The 17,127-nt window shown below is 37.8% G+C and overlaps 1 protein-coding gene across 2 annotated transcripts in view; it reads left to right on the forward strand.

The window, feature by feature from the left end:
* Positions 1–17,127, forward strand: part of cacna1ha (calcium channel, voltage-dependent, T type, alpha 1H subunit a) — a 119,523-nt gene that overhangs the window by 16,204 nt on the left and 86,192 nt on the right. The window lies entirely within an intron of this gene.

Raw genomic sequence — 17,127 nt, forward strand, 5'->3', positions numbered from 1 at the left:
CAGCAGGTTGGATGTTTGACATTATTTGTGTTGAAACGCAGATTAAAAGGGTGATCTGTAGTAATTCACAAATCTCCATGATGAAAAGATACCCAGTGAACCGTCCACTCTGCAAATGATCCATCGGTCCGTCGATCGAAGTCGGCATTGTTCGCGTCAGCGGGAATAAGACGTTCACACAAGCTCCAAGTCAACGAGTCAATGTGGATGGATTAAACTTCTGACAGTTGGGATGATCATGTATCTTAGGGAGGGGGTGAGTCTGCTCTAAAACAACCCTTATTAGCTGCTGTGAGCATGGGACACTACCATTTAACGCCCATTAGGCTGTAATGAAGGAACGCCGCTCTCAGTGGCCCCCATGTCTGCCATCTGATGGACCTCTATTATCACAGTTCAAATGCACATGAAAGCGGCACCACATACACTGTCACCCTCTTGATGGGGACACACTAACAAACAGACATCCACACATGTACACACAGAGAGCCTTTGTGCACATGAAAGGCCGGATTGTGACAGCTGATCCGTCTGAAGGGCAGGAGGCCCTGCGTGTGTTTAACAGCTTGATTTTAACTGAAGTGGCTTTAGAATGGTGCTATTATATGCTTGTCTCAAGAGAAATGCACAGAGTTTGAACAATTAGCTGCAACCTCATAATGCATCTGCAGCTCAGTTACTAAAACAAGCAGTTAAGACGACAGAGAACACTGCTGAGTGCTTACTGTCCATTTTAGTATTACAAATTTATGCTTTTATTCTTTATACTTCAATGCATTCACATTTGGTGTGATGGGCTTTCCTAGAGGACCTTAACTTTGTCTTCTGGGTTTAACCGTGCAATAGAAATAATGCTACCTCACCTTCCACTGCTCTGCCTTTTAGTTTGGATATTTTTTTTGGCTTGAAAATACACCATCTGTTGACTGTATAAGATAGGGGTGTAACGGATCACTAGCTAAGGTTCGGCCCACATGTATACCTCATGTACACATTTTTAAAATCAATTGTCTGTCAACACTGAATGCAATAGGCCTCAAATTCATTTTATTTATTTATTTTTTATTGATCTGAAAAATGATCCAAACCGTGACCCTAAAACCATGACACAATCCGAACTGTGACCCTAAGACTATGACGCAATGCGAACTGTGACCCCAAAACAATGACACGATACGAGCTGTGACCCTGAAACTATTACTCAATGCGAACCGTGACCCTAAATCCACGACACAATCCGAACCGTGACCCTAAAACCATGAAATAATCTGAACGTGACGCTAAAACCATGACACGATCCGAACTGTGACCCCAAATCCATGACACGATCCGAACTGTGACCCCAAATCCATGACATGATTTGAACCGTGACCCTAAAACCATGACACGATCCAAACCGTGACCCTAAAATCATGACACTATCCAAATCGTGACCCTAAAACTATGACACGATCCGAACTGTGACGCTAAAACCATGACACGATCCGAACTGTGACCCCAAAACCATGACACGATCCAAACTGTGACCCTAAAACCATGACATGATCCGAATCGTGACCCTAAAACTATGACACGATCCGAACGTGACCCAAAAACCATGACACAATCTGAACCGTGACCCAAAAACCGTGACACAATCTGAACCGTGAGCTGTATGATTTGCTTCACCTCTAGTATAAGAGAACTTTCCCCATAGAAAATGTCTTACTTATGGCTCCAGCAAAATGAAGCCAAGTCAGTAGCCATTTTTTCGCAATACGGAAACCACAATTTGGAGCCAGATGAGGTTAGTAAGCGATTGCTCCGAGTGTACGTTTCTATGGCACCAATCGGGAGGGAGCTTGTTGAAAGTCTACCGGTGAATGTGGGCTCAGGAGAATCAGTCAAAGGTTGGAGGTGGGTCCAGCCATCGTGAATGTTTCTATTGAGGCATCTTATTGGTCAGTTTTATAACTTGAATAATTTTTGATAAATTTCTTTTTTTTTTAATGCATCATCAATTAAAAAAGTATCAGACCAAGAACGGTTATTCTGACAAATAGAGTGACTGAGAATTACAGTTGTTTTTTTTTTTTTTGTTTATAGAAATCTATGCGGTTTTGGCTTCTTGGAGCCAACAGGTACTTCCTGTTTGGAAAGCACGGGGAAGGGGTTTCTCAGTCCAGTTCTCTTACACATTCAATAACACGTAAAATGCAAAAATGTTTTGTCTAGAACACTCGAAATTATAATTATACAGTAAAAAAAATAAATTGGTCAAAAAAAAAATCAGTTTAGCAATAAAAGATCATTTTCCAACTGAGATTTTTTAAGGTGCTAAAAAAAAATCAACACCAAAAAGCATGAACATTTTAGTTTCTGATTAATAACCTTTGAAATTGTTGAAATAATTCAAGATTGATCTCAGAAAGGCCAAATTTATCATATGTATTTTTTACAGAATAAAAAAGCCTCATTCCTGTTGAACTAAATAGTTAATATCATATTATTTTCTATCTTTCTTTCTCTATGACTCTGAAAAGAACTGCAACAATCCTGGAGCTTTGTGATTCTCATTGTGAAGCATCGGTTCTTTGATAAATGAGACGCTCAGAGGTCATTGACACAAAACTGGAGCAGGGCAGAGGCACTAAAAACAGCCTCCCAACTTTTAATCGGAGGTGTCACATATGAATCCAGCTACCTTCTGGATTTTAGCTTCATAATTTAGGTTAAAAAAAGGTGCCACCAGTCACATCGAGTTTGCTCTGAAAATCAGGATAGATGCGTCTGCTTGCTCCTTTTAGCGGAAAAGGGTATAGGAGTTTCAGCCGATTATACGAGCCAATTCTAGATTAGTGAAATGAAGGGGAAATAGTAGAAAACCTCTAAAAAAAAAAAAGACCTGCTTGTGTACTCTTTCCTTAATCCTTTTAGCTTAGTCTGTCGCTCTTCCTTCCACCAGTGAACAAGTGAAGTTTTCAAGCCTGCAAATGAACCGCTGCCAAGAAGCATATCAGGTTTTTTTTTATTTTTTTATTATTATTAGACGAGTCGTGATGTGACAGCAAAATGCTAAGATTCTCACACGGACTTAAAGTGCCATAATTTGGAGAAATAGAAGCATAAAAACCACTCTCCATATAAACTTCTAAAATTGCTGTGAAGTTGGATAAGTCGTTCCTTGATGGTTTGTGCATGGAGGTATTTAGATGTTCCAAGTGTTTTCGAGGACTAAAACATGATAAATGACATATACTTCCTGCATATCGAGCTTCTTTATGTTCCTTGAAGGCCTCAAGCGCTTTACAGTCACAGTACGACTGCTACCGAACACTGGTACCAACCTATAACGAGCAGGAGCCATGTGGGATTCAGTGTTTTGCACATGGACACTTTGACACATGGACGGGCAAGGCGGTAACCAAACCTGTGATCTTCAGATCAGAGGTCGACGCCAACATAGCTAGAACTGTTCACTGGAACTGCTTTTGTTTGCCATAAAACAGGGCAAGAAGAGGACCTCCTGCACTTCTGATCTTGTTTATTCCAGTTGATGGCCTCCTTATGGGTGTAATGTTGTATGCTGGAGTAGCCTTTGTTAGCCGAGGAGGAACTCTTGTAGCGGTGATCTAACTTAGTTGTTCTCAATTCCCGAGTCCTGGATCTGTACTGGTCATGGGACAGTTGGTACAGGGCCGCAGAGAAAGTAAAAACAATCTACAATTTTTTTGTTTTAATTCTAATCTGGTCTTTAGTTTTATTTTGAAAAATACTGGATTCAACTCATTCTTGATGCATGACAAGTCACTCGGTCACGTGTCGAATACATATGCTAGTTTCATAAAGCGACTGCGCTGATTGTTAAGCTAGTGTATATATTTTATGAATCTAAAAGCCCTTTGGTTATCCTTCTTGTTAACCTGCATGTGAAGGCTGTTGCTCTGTGCTGGAAGGATTATTTTATTTTTCTTAACATGCCACCTGGAGAAGACATGGAAACTGGATAAGACCTTCTGATGGTGACGGTTCCCACCTCTGCAAAAAGATGTTATGGTTCATGGTTAAAATTCATCTTTAGGTTGACTCTTTTCTGTAACCCATCAACCAAAGTTCTAATAAATGATGGGTCTCTACAAACTAACGGCAGATTTGGTGGTGGTGACAAACCGACACTGGTCTCCTTGCGAGAAATCTTACCCTGGCTTGGTGTGTGCTTCTTTTATTCTATAGTATACATATTACGTATTAGGAAAGTTTCTTTTTGGACAAAAAGCCGATGAGAAAACAGAAGAACAACCTTTAACATCAAAACAAATCTTTACTCCAAATATGGATTTATCGTGACTGTCTAATACGGGGTCTCAAACTGGCAGCCCGTGGGCCATTTTCGGCCCCCATGACGATATTTTGCAGACCCCGCTTTAATATAAAAGTTTGATGTTGGTGCGGTGTTTTGTATGAATGGCACTTTTACAGTTCTGTGTGAGAAGCTGACAAACCAACCAATCAAGGTGGGGTATATGGCTCTTGGGGCCGTGACATTGACTTTTAGGAACTTTTAGGGCAGGAAACCTGACACCCCTCCCCACCCCAGACCACATTATTGAGTTTCTTACTTTTTTTTTTTAGAAAGTGACAGTTGGTATATAATTTTCTCAACACATGCAGCCAGTGCTGTATGGGGTTTTACTTTTATTTTTTTGCGTTCACTGTGTATGTCTTTGGTTCATTGTCTATGCCTGCTGAACAAGTTTATTGAGCATTTGTTCATGTCTATGTACTACTAACCAATACCTTCTGTGTCTCCAAGCTTCTTTGATGATAGCTTTGTATTTTCTTTGTAATGTTGCTTTATGTTTAAAACTTTGTATTTGTTATTGTCGTTGGATCTGGTCACAGTGGACGCGAAAACATATTTTTGGCACAAATGGAACCCCATACACCCCAGTCAGACAGTGGCCCCAAGGTAAACTGAGTTTGAGACCCCTGATCTAATGTTACAACGTTGCTGCTTATAAAGTTGCTCAACAGGTGGATTCATGCCTCCGATTATACTTAGAAAATACCAGTTTTAATGATAGTTCATGCCCAGCCGCACTTTAAAAGTCAGACATGGCTGAAGTTGGTGTCTAATTTTTTTTTAAGCCTCCACTTTGACTGTTATGGGTTAAGAGAAAATTTATATCAGATTTTACTATTTAAAATCTAGTGTACAAATATAATTTAAGGCAGCTGCAGATATTTTACTGAAGATGAACGTAAGCTTTGTTCTAAAAAGTTTAAGGAAAACTTGAGGCAATAAAAATAAAAAAAAAATGGACGCCCACACTTCAGTCTCGTTCAGACCGGTCTGTGAAAATATTGTGTGACATTAAACCGGTCTGTGACCTGAAAAAAGGTTGGAGACGACTGATCTAACTGATTGCTTTGTTTGATCAGAGTGTATTTGGTCAGCCCAGGTCAGATTGGGCGGGACAGAAGTAATGGGTTTCATGGAAGTCTCTGTCTGGAGCCGAGAAGATGATTGTGGAGACGCTGACGGAAACATCAAAAGCCACATTTCTACATGGTAGATTAATTGCTTTAAAAAAAAAAGTTGTTCTTATTTTGCCGTGAGCAACAGATCAGCAGCCTCTCAGATGATCCCTGAAGTCATCCAGTCATAAGCCAATAATAAGCACTTTACTTTTAGGGTAGTTCAATCGGAGTTGATTCAAAGGTTGATGCCAGCTGGAGTGAAATGTATTCATCATGCACACTAAAAGCATAAACACTGACCTTATAATTGAAGAACTGAAATCATTTTCATTAAATCTCACATGAACTAGGGTTAAGTTTTCCATACAACAGTGGAGAGAGTAGGATGGGAGATAAATGAAAGTTTTCCTACGCAAAAGCCCGTCTTCACTATACTATTATTTTCAATATTTTATAACCAAAAAGGAATCACAAAGACAAAATTCTGTGCCACTTCAGCAATATATTTCGTACAATGTTAATTAACAGATGTAATTATGCTTGTTAGTTAAATGCAGACAGCATCATAGGCTGTAAACAATGACTATTAACCTGTGTGTGAGCCTGCTTGCCTCACGGATAAAACACTGGGTCGATCCACAGTAAAAAACTTCAAACATTGTTAGGGTTTTAAAGACTGAGGGAATTCGAATCTATTCCCACGGTCGGATGTTTATGTGCTGGCATCGATGGAACACCTCCTGCAAAGCAGAGAGACACGTTTGAACTCCAGAAACGTTCTCAGACTCATTTAAAAAAACGGCTCCTATTAATCTCTGTGGGTGTTTCAGCTATTTGTATTTCTATTTGACTCAGACGAGTATGATGTTTGTGCCATGTTGCATATTTTTCCTAATTTGGAAACTGGTGAGCTTCAGTGTGAGTTTGTGCGTACGCATGTGTGTCTGCGCTAAAGTGACAGTGTAGATCCATAGACTGGATTTAGCTTCTAGATGAACTTCTGTAATGCAGATGTCATGGTTTGCCAGTAAGTACTATATTGGTTTGCCTACCCATAAACACTAGACTTTCAACTCTCAAAGAATGATTAATAAATCTTGAATTAAAAAAGAAGAAAAAATTAGTTTTAGTTCTGACAAGTACTTCTATAGCTGCACTGCAGTTTAACTCTTGTTTTGTGTTAATTCAAATCAGAATTCCTAGATTGTTTTTCTTCAAACCTGTAATACTAGAACTTTGGGTCTTCAAGAAAGGTAGAAAGTAAGCCTATGAATAATTTGCAATAAAGAAAATACATAATGAATAAAAAAAACAAATAATAATAATAAACTTTATTCATAAAGTTTAAGTTTAAACGTATTTGATTTATATGGCACTTTAAAATGTCCTCGGTCAAACAAGGCACATTAACAGTTCAAAGAGCAATAAAAACATAGCTAAAATGTTAAAACAATTTCAGATAAAAAATATAGATAAATGACATATAAACCATCAAAACACCAGATAAAACAAAGATAAGGGTTTTTGGCTTTCTGGAACCAGCGGGTACTTCCTATTTGGACGTGAGGGAGAAGGGGAAAAGTGTCCAGTTCTCATAGACCAGGGGTCGGCAACTTTAACAGTAAAAGAGCCATTTGGGCTTGAATATTACTGATCAAAACCTCGAAGGAGCCGCACAGTTTACTGTATCCTTTAAGAAATTTGCATTCATAACCTTCTGTTTTTTAATAATAAATATGAATTATGTCTATTTTTTGGCACAAACAAAAGCAAAAATATAAAAAGAACTATCATCTCTCAAAATTTGATTTTTTTTAAATAATCAATGTTGTGCAGCACAAAAAAGATGTGTTGTAACTCAAAAAAGTAAAATTTCCAGAATCTGTGCATTCTGGTGGTAGAGTTTAGCAGGCAAGGCTTCTTCAGGTCAACAGGGACATAAAAACCTAAATAGTTTATCATCTAAATGCACCTCAGCCATAAATTTATAAATGTAACGAATCTAAATTAAGTAAATGCTAATTAAGTAATCCTTACTTTAAAAAAATATATATATATATTATTTTTCTTTTCTTTTTTTGTCCTTAGTAGTCTTACACTGCTGGGTTTTGTTATTTTAGTTTGGGGTTGGACCTTGGTAGTCTTAGTTTTTGGGCTTTGTTTATTTGTTTCTTTAGGTAGTTTTGGTTAGGCAACCATTAGCAGGGAGCTGCTGACTCAGACATTGTTGGGTCAGCAGTCTGACTTATTTTATGCTTGGCCAAAGAGCCACAGGTGGCTCTGGAGCTGCAGGTTGTAGACCTCTGGTATAGACTGTCAATGGTCCCCTCCAACTAGTATCCAATCAACTGAAGGTCCATGACTCAAGATTGGGAATCTCCCTCTGATATGCAGTTTTAATTTCAGTTGTTAATTCCTGATCTTCTGCATCCAGAGAAGCCAGTTTAGCGCAGCTGGCAAGAATGTCAAACCAGAAGGAGACTTTTGGTAGACCTTTGACACACCTAATTGTAGGAACTGTTCATACAAAATAAACTTGTCAAGACTGTTGCCCCTACTGCTTGGATGAGTGGTAGAAAATGGGAATAAGCAAGAACCATCATGTAAATGAAACATTTTTCTAAACCTTGAGGAGAACTTCACGAGGAAACCTCTTTGCTCCACCTGAGTGACCTCATTTATACAGAAAGATGTTCTGCAGATGGAAGGTAATGGGAACAATTGTTTCACGGCAAATTGTCATCCATTAGATAGCTCTAAAAAGTTAATGAAATTAAATTAACAGCCCCCAAAGGGAGTAATATTTTAATCAAATTGGTTAAATGAGATGATTACAACTCTAATTGGACTGTAATAAAGTCTGTTAATGGAGTCACAGCCTCGGTGTAAACATAACTAATGGAAGCATGAGAAAGATGAGGTGCTCCGTGAAGAAAAAGAGAGATGCTGTGAAAAAAAAATTACAATGAAAATGAAACTTCAAAGAGAGGAAAGAATTGTGCAAAAAAGAAAAACAATTTGGAAGAAAAAGGAAAAGGCAAGTGAGAAGTTTTTGACTGGTAACAGAATAGGGAGGCACAATAAAAAGAAAGTTTTTGATGAAAGAAAAGACAAGAGGAAGTGGAAGGAAGGGATCATAGAGGTACACTGCAGTAGAACACAAAGCTGCAGATGTTTGTGTTTCAGCTGGAATGCAGGCAAACTCATAGAAAATCCTACTATTTTACCATGATGTGTGGGTGCACCCAGGGGGGGTCTTAAAGTGTTTTCCTTCTCCTCCTCCCCGCTCCTGTCGCCGTGACTCTTTCTCTTCTGAGAGTTCCCCATGGCAATCCTTCAGATGGCCGTAAAACAATGAACAATCACTGACCTTCTTATCTCAGTGTCCACTTTAATTAGCAGATGATCAAACCGTGAAGGCAAAAAAAAAGGATCACTTCTTGGCTTTTTAAATCCTGACAGCGACCAAATCACTTCTTAAAGTTATGGGCTGACGGCAGCACAAAAAGAAACCAAAAAATGCTTCAGAGGCATAAAGAAAAAGAGATGGAGCAGTAGGTATGGAAGGCAAATGTGCTCAAAAATGACAATGCAGTAAAAAACAAAAAAGGTGATCTTTCAGATTCATAATTTTCTCTATGTATGCTCATTTGTTTTTGAAATTTTTCCAGGATTTTGCATAATTCTACATTTACATTTCAATAGAATTAGCTGAGAATGTTCAAAACTTTAGTTATTGTTTTTTGTGAGTTTTTGGTCATATATTCTGATTAATATTTAGGTAATTGGATTGTGGAGACAACATTTTGTGAATAGTAGTAAACCAAAAACACAACGAAAGAAATAGAATTTGATGTGAAAATCCCAAATTGTTAAAAAAAATACATTAAAGTTTAAAAATAAATTATATTAAAAAAAATCTTTATATTCATAAATTTGGGACTTTAGCTTTTATGGGATGGAAACCACTAGTCAGTATTTTAGAGGGATTATTTTGGATATTTAAAACACAATATACTTTGTTACATATGTTTTGGAGTGGTTAGATATTCCATTGTTTATATATGAAAAATTTATAAATTGATTGATGCAATTTAGATTCCATTTGGGATTATTTTAAAAATGTAACCCTTTGTTAAAATCGTTTATACTATAATTTGCATAATTTATAAATACTGCATGAGCTCATAGCATCATAAAAGGCTGTACGATCTACAGTCAAAACTTTGGTAGTCCTAAAAATACATTTTTAATGCTTTTTTTAATTGCTCAAATATCTCTTTTTCTAGCTTGAAAAAAAATTGACCACAAATTCTGGACTTCATGGCTTCCCATAGCTTTTCACCGCTTTCATAATGATAGATTTATAGCTTACTTATATAGATAATTTTTAAAGCTTCAAGAATTATTTACAACTGTTCAGTTGAAGAAGAATTTAGTGATTTACTTAGTTATACTAAAATGTGACTTTCTGATGGAACCACAAAAGACATGACTTTCAGGTAAAGCGAACAAGGCGAGAAACTTGTCCTCCATCCATTCAATACAGCTTGTGATACTATGAACATTTTATTTGTTTAAACTGGTGGCTTCAGACTGACGATCTTCAGCAGTGGTTTCATTTCTGTCATAGTATAAAATCTACTGCAGGATTTGTTGTGTGCAGCTGCGCCATGAGTTGCGAGTCATGCACGCTGCACAAAAACACACCATACAAACGCCATAGTCTCTGGCCTCTTAAGGCGACTGTCAGTTTTTATTGGATTCTCTTTGGCAGTGGATGTGCGAATACTGAATCATCGGATGCCCTCAGAAGTTTTGACAGTTTTCATTATGGCACATCCTGGTGAGCCACAGGTGGCTCAGCGGTGAGGATCTCCTGCATCACCAACAAGTGTTGCTCAAACACCCAAAAGGAAGCTTGAAGTCATAGCCGGGAGCATCAAATTTCTACATTTATTTGCATATTCGACTTGTATTTGCATGTAAATTCTGACCTTGAGTCGAAATCTTTCCGACATTCGTGGGGATATGTGGTTTTTTTTCTTATTGTCTTGCCTCACATTTCTTCAGTTATGCAGCCGCTTGTCGAGCGTTCACTGTTCAAATGTGGTGTATAAATGAAAGTGACTAGACGGAGTTCAGCGTCATCCATCACGGAAAAAAAACCACAACTGATAACGATGGATGTCAAAAACAAGCACAGGTAGGAGGCAGGGCCCGGCACTCTGTGTGGATCATCATCATGGACTCTGGTGGAGACATAAAGTTCATAAAAACAAAGTTGCTAGGTGAATGTTTTGTAAGTTGGTTTAAGAAAGATGGGTTCTATGGGGAGAGTCGCGGTAAAATTGAAATTAATGAGTGAGTTTTAGAGCCCAATGAGACATCTTATTAAACAGAATTTTCTCTCGTTTAAGGGTGTCCTGGCTCGACTTTAGTCTGTCTTTTATTTATCCTGAAATACCATCAGTTTGAGTGATAAATGTGTCTCTCTGTACGTCTATACACCTACTAATACATCATCTTGGTGGAATGCAGGAGTTTGAGGGAAAAAAAAAATGATCCAGTCTTGTCAGTTCCACTTGTTTCAATAAAAAACAATAAGAAAAATGGATAAAGGAAATTGAAGAATACATTTTCATTTTCTTTACATCTAAGCTTGAGACAGTTAATTTAACGCGTCTTCGTTTTCCATACATATATTTTTATATAATCAATGGCCAACAAATTTCCTCACTTGTGAGTGACTGGAATGTGTGACTTGTACCAAATTTAATATTTTGTCACGATAACTCAAAGGTTGGTCTGGTCGAGGTGACTTTACCCAACGATTTTAGCACATTTGTAATGATTTGCAATGATAGTAGTATCAAATGTGTAAACATCAGTTCCCTAATTTGTTTACTTCAGTTTAGTGCTGTCACAAAGGATTATTTTAATAGTCGACTAATCACCGATAATTTTTTCTGATTAGTCAACTAATCGGGTCATTCGCAAACTGGATGTAAAGCACACATCTTAACCATCACTAACTACAAAGTAGATTTATAGCAGTCAATGCTAGTGATAATGCTAGTGTCAATGCTGTATGCTGAATTGATTGCTAAAAACCCTGAAATTGATAGCTGAAATCGATGAAGCTAATAGCTGAAAATACTGAAGCTGATAGCTAGCTAAAATTGTTCGCTAAATGCCAAATTAGTCTAAAAAATGAAAAAAAAAACACCTAGGTTAGCCAAAACAGCTAGCATGTAGCTTAAAAATAGCTATACTTCACATACGTTAAAAAAACTAAAACAAAAACAAAATTAGTTAAAACAGCTAGCATGTATCTGAAAAATTAGCTAAACTCCAAAATAGCCTAAAAAACTTTAATAAGTATAGTCCAAAAAGCTAGCATAATGCCATAAAAACTTTCAACTTTACTACACTCTGACTCCATATAATATAAAGTAACAACTAATCGACTATTAAATTAATCGCTGACAATTTCAATAGTCGATTAGTCGTCGATTAGTCGACTACTTCAGTTCCTAAAACTTTACCAGGAAATCAAAAAAAAAGTCACAGCTTCAATATGTTTAACTAAATTCAACCAAAAAAAAACAAAAAAAATTAAAGCTGATAAAAGTTAACTGGAAGAAGGACACAACAGAAGGTGAAGAAGAGTTCAGATCCTCGACAGGAAAAAGAAAAACTGAGACCAGAAATGAAAGAAAGAAAGCAGACGAGAAGGAAGGAGAGCAGTCGGTCAATACAGCAGCAGGGGAGATGTCAGCTTAATTACATTAAGAAAGAGTTGAAGAGGATGAGGAGGAGACACCGCTGAAGAAAGACCGATGGAGCCAGAGAGAGTGGAGGAGTAATCTTTTTTGAAGGTTGACTGAGCGCCATCAGGAGAAAGTATTAGCTCCGCCTTTTTTCTGATCACTAAACATACGTAGAGCACGAGCAAACACACATGATCCGACTAATGCATGTGGTCTGGCTCTTAATGATGAGTGGGTCAAAGGGGACTTCATGCTTCTCAACTTTATTCATTTGGATCTGCTTCAGGCTGACCGTACACTCCTTAATCGGAGGGGCGGAGCCAATCCCAACAGTGCCAACTTTGTCACATCATCTAACCTTTTTAAGTAATAGGCCCAACAATAAGCTTTGGCACCATAAACACAGAGCGGGGAGAGGAAGACGGCGGCAGTGAAGGGAGCGGAGAGAACACAAAAAAAAGCAATTGAGTTCAGCAGTAAGTGCCTGTGACAAAGAAGATAAATGTGACATTAGGACTCTGTTTACTGCTGCCACTTGAAAAGACCGGCCGCGTGCGCGCTCCTGCATTCGCTCGTCTGCACCTTCCAACGTGTGAGCCTCCGGGATGATGGGAAATTAGCCCTTTCATCATCACTCGCTGTGATGGTTCTTGGTTTTATGGAAGCCTGGAGTGAAGAGCAGTCATGTTAGGCGTGTCTGAGTACGCTTTTTTTTTGTGTGTTCATGTTTTTCTGGATAAGCAGATACACAGTGATGCGATGGGAGCTGATTTATCTCAAAGCCTTAGACAGGTTTGACATTTAACTACACTGGGAGAAGAAGGGAGTAAAAACGTGTGGAGAAAGGAAGAAGAGAAGCTAACACGTCTTTCTTTCCCATTTTTGTTTATTTTATAGTAGGGGTGTGTATCTTTTCTTCTCACACGAGTCGATACGCATCTTGATACATGGTCTATGTATCAATATATAAAGGATTCAACTGATATGTTGGTGATACCGAGTCCGATTCTTTTACCAAAAACGCTAAACTCTGGATATTTCTTATTCATATGGCATTTAAAGCTATAAATAATAATGAATGACATTTGACAGAGAAATGTATTCAGGTATTGACTTGGAAGAAGCAAGCTTTTGATTGGACTTTTTTTTTGTTTGCATCACATGAACATAAAAGACAAAGATGGTTGAAAAAAAACACAGAAAGAGAAACTGCAAAATTGCCAGGAATCGATTATTTATGTCTTGATGGATTTTACATCTTGTATCAAACATAATCTTGTTCATATCTGTGGTTTTCAAACAATATTTTTTTGTAAATAAATTTTCTGTGGACATCTTTAAGTTATGTTTTAGAAAACTTTTATTGAGTATAAAGTATATAAATTCAAATTCTATAAATGGAGATATATTTACCTATTATATTTTATCGAAATCTTTATTGTACAGTATATCTTTTAGTAGTGGCTTCTCTTTTTCTGATAGACGGTTGGTTTATAGTGATATTATGACAAATGGACACTTAAAACATGGTCTGTAGTAAACACAGATTTTCAACTTTTTTGTATGCTAATCGGTACTTTACTGCTTTAATAATCCCGGACTGGTGTATGGATTATTTGATTAAACCCTGAAATGTACATCCGGTGGTATTGCCTACCTCTATACCTATACTCGATTTTATTGCCTAATGATCCGTTTTACACGTCACCATTCCGTCCGAAAGGGAAATTGCAGCTAGTCTGTTTTTGCTGGGCCATCTGAATTTTTTAAAGTAAACATGTGGGCTATTGGATTATATATTTGAAAAATATAATCTGAAAATATTTGCTTGCTAGTGATGGGCGGATCGATCCAAAATATCGATAGTATCGTTCACAAGTTTGTTTTGAATCAATACTGACCCACAGATATCGATATTTCCACTCTTGTTTGAAATTTTTATTTAAATGCTGAGTTGTTTTGTACAAGTTACTTTTCAGCTTTGCTTATTGTTCTATTTTAAGGTTTCTTTTTATGTTCATCAAGCAATTCAAAAAAACTTAAAAAAGAGATTTTGAGGTTCATGTCAGATTCACCACATTTACGAAAAATAGTGATATTGGTGTCGATATTGACCGGTATCGGATCAATACCCGAATGCTTAGTATCGCCCAGCCCTATTGTTTACTTTTATAGGAGATCAAAGATGAGTAATTAATTTGAACAGAAATACTTATAACCATAATTGGTTTAGGCGTTAAAGCAGGTATGACATAGTCACCAAAAGATTTCAGAAAAACATAATTTATGTCTTTGCTTTGAACATTTGGCTGATAATCCTGTTTGAGCTGTTGCCAAGAATCCCTCCATACGAGTAGACCTGACTGTCTCTATATAGCCCTGGTAAGGCTTTCACACTCCTACAGTTTCTTTTTTTTCCAGTTTAATGAAATGACATTTCACCTGCTGTTGAAAGTATTCCTCCCCCTGACAGGTGGCAATGGGTCCTTCCAAGTGAGCGCCATAGATTTCACATGTCGGCAGACAAAACGTCACATGTTCACACTCAGCCTTTGAAGGAAAGTTCAAAAGCAAAGATCTGTACGCAGTGGCGATTCCCAGCCTCCCTTTTTGTTTGAGCCGGTGAAATTTAATAGGAAGTTGAGATTAACTTGCAGAGGTTTCTGCAGGTTTGTGTCAGAGAGGAGAGTTGTTGCAGTCGATCCAAACCTTGGAGAAGCCAGGTTTGACAGAGCGGGCGTTTTTGACAAATCCCACGTGCGTCTGGTGTTTGACCCTGCTTAAATAAAGCGTGGAAGGGATTTTCCCTTTTTAAACTCTTTGAAAACGTGTTTGGATTTAGTGTTAAAATGGTCAGTGTTAAATACATGACGGCATTGCTAATATTTACAGTTCACTGACGCCAGTCCAGGTTAGAAAAAAGCAAATGAAATGACTGATGGTGGATTTTAAGTTGTGTGTGTAAAAGAATTAGAGCCACATAATAAATGTGTCTTCACAGAAGTTTATCCTGCACTATGGTAGCATTTAAGATCAAAATCTTACCAAAAAAAAGTCTGCATACACATTTTTGGCGATTGCTAGTGTGTGTGAATGTACAGAACTCCCACGTGACTTCCCCAAATCACAACAAACAAATCATTCCCCTGTTGTGTTGCTGTTCGTATATCGTTACGCTCCACAGTTCACACAGCCACTTATCTCCACACACACACCCAATGAGCGCACACGTGCGTGCACGCGCGCACACGTCCAGCGGGAGGCTGTCAGCCGGTTGCCGTAGTGGTCTGTTCAGTTTCCTCAAGCGTGTGACAGGTCCTGTACACAGGAGGACAGATAAGGGTGGGTAACAGAAGGCAGACGCTGGAGATCCAGGCAGAAGAGACCTGACAGAGAAAAAGGAGAAACAGAGATGTCGGCGGAACCGAGATGCGCTCTGTGTCGCCTTAGCACGGCTCTCCAGGGAGAGGTCATAGCCACAATGGGCTGTCGTAAGAGTTTACGACAAACCGGGAAGCGTCGTATAAACCTGCAGAGAAACATATGGAGAGCTCTTTAGAACGATTTGATTCTTGCTTACAGTAAATAACCCGTTATTCTGCGCACTATTATAAAGATTGTATGAAAGGGGAACAAAACTTTGACTTGTGTTAGAATTAGAGTGTAACTAATATTTATTCTGATTGGTGATTAAAGCTTTTTATAGCACAGAACTCTGTGCTCTATGAAAGCCTTAATAGGATGCTTCCAGATGGTTGTTTGCTTTTTAGAAATGCCAGAGTTCAATGATCTTACATGCCATCAAGATTATTATCACTAAGCCTCAACAGGGTTATCTCCTGAGACTCTGGGCTTCATTTAACAGAAGGACCTCTATTTACTCTATTTAACAATGATAACAATGGCTAAATTGGTCCTATAAGGCCTCTTCTACACTGGTGTATCGCTGTTCATCTTTTGTAGTGTTGCTATTTCACAATTCTCTTATTAATTTGTGTTCTGCTTCTAGACCAGGGGTCTCAAACTGGCGGCCTGCGGGCCATTTGCGGCCCCCAAGTAGATGTTTCAGCTTGCTTTATGCTTAAAACTTTGCATTTGTTATTGTTGTTGGATTTTGTCCTTAGCAACAGTTGCTAGCGTCGTCAGCAACACCCATAAAATATTGCTTAGTAGTACATAGACATGAACAAATACTCAATAAACTTGTTCAGTAGACATAGATGATGGACCAAAGATATAGACAGTGGATGCAAAAACATATTTTTGGTACAAATGGAACTCCATACAGCCCAGCCTCAGTCTGACTCTGTTTTCAGTGGCCCCAAGGTAAAGTGAGTTTGAGCATTAACCTTTCTTATTTCATAGTTTGAATAAATGTTGCCCCTCTTAACTTGTCTTTGACAGAGTTTTAACAAAAAGTTTGCAAGATTTTTAGATTTTTAAATATGTAAAATTTGATGGTACTGTATACATAAACCTAACTAGCAACATTCTGCAACAATTTTACTGTCATTTTTAATTTTCCAAAAAAAGAATTTAAAACTGTGAGTTTGAGTTTCTTCCTTTAGATGTTTTCATGGATTCAGTTTCGTCACTATTGCCACTAGATTACCTCATTCTTTGTTGTTTGTTAGCCTGAAGGCTTAAAGGATTCAAAATTTTACATCTTATCTACACACCAGTTTTGTTTTCTGTAGAAGTGTAATGCTCGAAGAGGTTTGTGTCTTTTTTTTCTCTTCCGTCCTTTCTTTCTGCTGCACACAATTTTGGCTAGCACCCTTGTTTACTAGCAATAAGGTGAAAACCTTTTACTTGCTTATAATGGGAAAAAAAAGATTAATTTAATTACATTTTTTATTTTTAGTATTATTTTTACAATGCAATTCAATGCACT

Source organism: Oryzias melastigma, linkage group LG8, assembly GCF_002922805.2.
Source record: "Oryzias melastigma strain HK-1 linkage group LG8, ASM292280v2, whole genome shotgun sequence".
Classification (NCBI taxonomy): domain Eukaryota; kingdom Metazoa; phylum Chordata; class Actinopteri; order Beloniformes; family Adrianichthyidae; genus Oryzias; species Oryzias melastigma.